The sequence below is a fragment of the Tachyglossus aculeatus genome, chromosome 21 (assembly GCF_015852505.1).
Source record: "Tachyglossus aculeatus isolate mTacAcu1 chromosome 21, mTacAcu1.pri, whole genome shotgun sequence".
NCBI lineage: Eukaryota > Metazoa > Chordata > Mammalia > Monotremata > Tachyglossidae > Tachyglossus > Tachyglossus aculeatus.
The window spans coordinates 37,626,568-37,632,303 of record NC_052086.1 but is presented as its reverse complement, the minus strand read 5'-3'; positions in this window follow the sequence as shown (position 1 = coordinate 37,632,303).

Below are 5,736 nucleotides of genomic sequence, written 5' to 3'. Positions count from 1 at the left end.
TGCCCAAAGTCACACAGCTGATAATTGGCAGAACCAGGATTTGAACCCATGACCACCGACTCCAAAGCCCGGGCTCTTTTCCACTGAGCCACGCTGCTTCTCCCAACCTACCAACCAGAGTTGGCTAATCCCCACTCTGCCCCCCTGCCTGCTGTGTGATTCATTCATTCAATCGTATTTATTGAGCGCTTACTGTGCTCGGAGCACTGCACTAAGCGCTTGGGAAGTACAAGTCGGCAACATAAAGAGGCGGTCCCTACCCAACAACGGGCTCACAGTCTATAAGACATCTTGAGCAAGTCGTTTCACTTCTCTGTGCCTCAGTTACCTCAACTGTAAAATGGGGATTAAGATTGTGATTCTGATATAAGTAGGCGATGGCATCACAGGGGGTAGTTAAACAATTAACATGCTATGGCAATAATAAAATTGGCAGATAATAATGTCACAAAGAGCAGATACAAACTATTATGTGCTGGAGTATGGTGGACCTGTTAAGGGGGTCAGGGAGCAGATATACCTGGGGAGAGGAGTGAAAACCCAACCAGCATGGGAGGGTTGAGTAGGTGCGAATGAGGTTGTCGTTAATGTTCAAGGCCCTGCTGAGAGCTCACCTCCTCCGGGAGGCCTTCCCGGACTGAGCCCCTTCCTTCCTCTCCCCCTCGTCCCCCTCTCCATCCCCCCCGTCTTGCCTCCTTCCCTTCCCCACAGCACCTGTGTATGTGCATATATGTTTGTACATATTTATTGCTCTATTTATTTATTTTACTTGTACATATCTATTTTATTTATTTTATTTTGTTAGTATGTTTGGTTTTTTTTCTCTGTCTCCCCCTTTTAGACTGTGAGCCCAGTGTTGGGTAGGGACTGTCTCTATATGTTGCCAATTTGTACTTCCCAAGCGCTTAGTACAGTGCTCTGCACATAGTAAGCGCTCAATAAATATGATTGATTGATTGATTGAGCCCCACGTGGGATGTGGACCGGATCTGATCTGATTATCCTTATCTACCCCAGCGCTTAGAATGGTGCTTGACACGTGGGATGTGGACTGGGTCTTATCTGATTATTTTTATCTTCCCCAGCCCAACCTATTCCCGGACCCTGTGTGATTTGGGGGTGGGGTTAAACCAAGAGTCTAAAACTCACAATTTACTCAATATTCTATTATTCTCCCCCAAGTGCTTAGGACTCGTCTTATGCCGTCGAGTCATTTCCGACCCATAACCGCACCACAGAGACATCTCTCCCAGAATGCGCCGCTCTCCATCCGCAATCGTCCTGGCAGTGTATCATCATCATCATCATCAATCGTATTTATTGAGCGCTTACTGTGTGCAGAGCACTGTACTAAGCGCTTGGGAAGTCCAAGTTGGCAACATATAGAGACGGTCCCTACCCAGCAGTGGGCTCACAGTCTAAAAGGGGGAGACGGAGAACAAAACCAAACATACTAGCAAAATAAAATAAATAGAATAGATATATACAAGTAAAATAAATAAATAAATAGAGTAACAGCGTATCCGTGGAGTTTTCTTGAACAACATACAGAAGCAGTGTGGCTTAATGGAAAGAGCCCGGTCTAGGGAATCAGAGGTCATGGGTTCAAATCCCGGCTCTGCCAATTGTCAGCTGTGTGACTTTGGGCAAGTCACTTCACTTCTCTGGGCCTCAGTTCCCTCATCTGTAAAATGGGGATGAAGACTGTGAGCCCCCCCGTGGGACAATCTGATGACCACGTATCCTCCCCAGCGCTTAGAACAGTGCTTTGCACATAGTAAGCGCTTAACAAATGCCGTCATTATTATTATTATTATTATTATTAGAAGCGCTTAGTGCAGTTCTCAGTAAACAGCGTGTGTTCAATTAATACCACTGATGGATATGGTCAAACTGCCGATCCTTGCCTCTACTCCATCTCAATCTTCCTCATGTTGGCCATCCCTTTCTCCGGGAACCTCAGCTTCACCGACACTGTCCTCTCCTGGTTCTCCTATTTCTCTGGCTGCTCATTCCCAGTCTCTTTTGCGGGTTCCTCCTCAGCCTCCCACCCCCTAAATGTGGAAGTCCCTCAAGGCTCCGTTCTGGCTCCCCTTCTATTCTCCATCTACACCTACTCCTTCGGAGAACTCATTCACTCACATGGCTTCAACTGCCGCCTCTATGCAGATAATACCCAAATCTCCATCTCCAGCCCTGACCTCGCTCCCTCTCGGCAGTCTCGCGTTTCCTCCTTCCTTCACTTCACTTCCTCCCTTCAAAGCCCTGCTGAGAGCTCACCTCCTCCAGGAGGCCTTCCCAGACTGAGCCCCTTCCTTCCTTTTCCCCTCGTCCCCCTCTCCATCCCCCCATCTTACCTCCTTCCCTTCCCCACAGCACCTGTATATATGTATATATGTTTGTACATATTTATTACTCTATTTATTTATTTATTTATTTTACTTGTACATATCTATCCTATTTATTTTATTTTGTTAGTATGTTTGGTTTTGTTCTCTGTCTCCCCCTTTTAGACTGTGAGCCCACTGTTGGGTAGGGACTGTCTCTATGTGTTGCCAATTTGTACTTCCCAAGCGCTGAGTACAGTGCTCTGCACATAGTAAGTGCTCAATAAATACGATTGATGATGATGACATCTCTACTTTGATGTCCCACCATCGCCTCAAACTTAGCATGTCCGAAACGGAACTCCGTATCTTCCCATCCAAACTGTGTCCTCCCTTTCACTTCCCCATCAGCGCTGCCATCCTTTCTGTCTCAGAAGCCCATACCCTTGACGTTATCCTTGACTTCTCTCTGTTATTCAACCCACATATTCAATCCATCACTAAATCCTGTAGGTTCAACCTTCACAACATCCTAAAACCCACCCTTCCCTCTCCATCCAAACCTGTCTTATGCTGTCGAGTCATCTCCGACCCCCAGTGACTCTATGGATATATCTCTCCTACAATGCTCCACTCTCCATCTGCAATTGTTCTGGTAGTGTATCCATAGAATTTCTTTGGTAAAAATACAGCAGTGATTTACCATTGCCTTCTTCCACGCAGTAAACTTGAGTTTCCACCCTCAATTCTCTTCCATGCCGTTGCTGCCTGGCACAGGTGAGTTTTGGCTTTTAAAAGATTGCCTTCCGCTCGCTAGCCATTGCCCAAGCTAGGAATGGAATGGGTCTACCTCTTTCATTTATAGTCAAAGCTTCCTAGTCGTCTGAGCAAGCTGGTGTAGTATGTAAGGATCATCATCATCATCAATCGTATTTATTGAGCGCTTACTATGTGCAGAGCATTGTACTAAGAGCTTGGGAAGTACAAATTGGCAACATATACAGTCCCTACAAAACAGTGGGCTCACAGTCTAAAAAGGATCCCCTACCAGCATAGCCAATGACAAAATTATGCAATTACATAATTAAACAATGCTATGATCTATGATCTATGGCTATTGCCTGCAGAAGTTAATCATATTAACAACAAGTAGAATTGTAGAAGACTTGCAGGGTACTGGAAACTCTCCAGGTGCCATCCTGAGAAGGGCCATCCAAACTGTTACCACATTAATCCAAACACTTATCCTATCCTGCCTAGATTAATAATAGATTAATAATAATAATTAATTAATATTAATTATTAATAATTAATAGATCAATAATAATAATGATGGCGGCGTTTATTAAGCGCCATAATGATGATGATGGTATTTAAGTGCTTACTATGTGCAAAGCACTGTTCTGATGATGTTCTGATGATGTGCATAGCTACAATTCTGTTTATTCTGACAGTTTTGACACCTGTCTACGTGTTTTGTTGTCGTTGTCCGTCTCCCCCTTCTAGACCGTGAGCCCATTTTTGGGTAGGGACCTGTGGCCCTGTGGCCGACTTGTACTTCCCAAGCACTTAGTCCACTGCTCTGCACACGGTAAGCGCTCAAGAATTACGATTGAATGAATGAAGGTAAGCACTCAAGAACTGCCATTGATTGATCGATTGACTAATGATGGCATTTGTTAAGTGCTTACTATGTGCGAAGCACTGTTCTAAGTGCTGGGGGGGGGGGGGATACAAGGTGATCAGGTTGTCCCACGTGGGGCTCACAGTCTTCATCCGCATTTTACAGAGGAGGTAACTGAGGCTCAGAGAAATGAAGTGACTTGGCCAAGGTCACACAGCAGACATGTGGCGGAGCCAGGATTAGAACCCATAACTTCTGACTCCCAAGCCCGGGCTCTTTTCACTGAGCCACGCTGCTTAATTGATGGGGCAGGAGCAGGTTAGAGGCCTCCTGGAGATTGCGCACTTGTCTAGACTGTGAGCCCGTTGTTGGGTAGGGACCGTCTCTACCTGTTGCCAATTTGTACTTCCAAAGCACTTAGTCCAGTGCTCTGCACACAGTAAAGCGCTCACTAAATACGATTGAATGAATGAATCTATAATTCTACTTATCTCTTTTGGCACCTGTCTCCATGTTTTGTTGTTGTCGTCCGTCTCCCCCTTCTAGACCCTGAGCCCATTGTCGGGTAGGGACCGTCCCCATCTGTGGCCGACTTGGACTTCCCAAGGGCTTAGTCCAGTGCTCTGCACCCAGTAAGCGCTCAATAAATACGATTGAATGAATGAATGAATCAATAATTCTACTTATCTCTTTTGACACCTGTCCACATGTTTTGTTTTGCTGTACGCCTCCCACTTCTAGACTGTGAGCCCGTTGTCGGGTAGGGACTGTCTCTATATGTTGCCAATTTGTACTTCCAAAGCGCTTAGTCCAGTGCTCTGCACACAGTAAGCGCTCAATAAATACCATTGAATGAATGAATCTATAATTCTACTTATCTCTTTTGACACCTGTCCACATGTTTTGTTTTGTCATCCGTCTCCCCCTTCTAGACCATGAGCCTGTTGTCGGGTAGGGACCGTCCCCATCTGTGGCCGACTTGGACTTCCCAAGGGCTTAGTCCAGTGCTCTGCACCCAGTAAGCGCTCAATAAATACGATTGAATGAATGAATCTATAATTCTACTTATCTCTTTTGACACCCGCCCACATGTTTTCTTTTGTCGTCCGTCTCCCCCTTCTAGACCGTGAGCCCGTTGTCGGGTAGGGACCGTCTCTATATGTTGCCAATTTGTACTTCCAAAGTGCTTAGTCCAGTGCTCTGCACCCAGTAAGCGCTCAATAAATATGATTGACTGAATGAATCAATAATTCTACTTATCTCTTTTGGCACCTGTCTCCATGTTTTGTTTTGTCGTACGCCTCCCCCTTCTAGCCCGCGAGCCCGTTGTCAGGTAGGGACCGTCTCTATCTGTTGCCAGTTTGTACTTCCAAAGTGCTTAGTCCAGTGCTCTGCACCCAGTAAGCGCTCAATAAATACGATTGAATGAATGAATCAATAATTCTACTTATCTCTTTTGACACCCGTCCACATGTTTTGTTTTGTCGTCCGTCTCCCCCTTCTAGCCCGCAAGCCCGTTGTCGGGTAGGGACCGTCTCTAGATGTTGCCGACTTGGACTTCCCAAGGGCTTAGTCCGGTGCCCTGCACCCGGGAAGCGCTCAATAAATAGGATGGAATGAATGAATGGCAGGTGAAGGCTGTGGCCACGAGAGGGCCCTCCGGTTGTAGCCATTCCCCCCCCCCCCCCCCCCCCCCCCCCACCCCACCCCCCTGGAAGGGGCTGCTGTTTCTGGGAGATTGGGATCTGAAGAGATTCCATCAGTCGGCCTGGAAGCTCAGAGCAG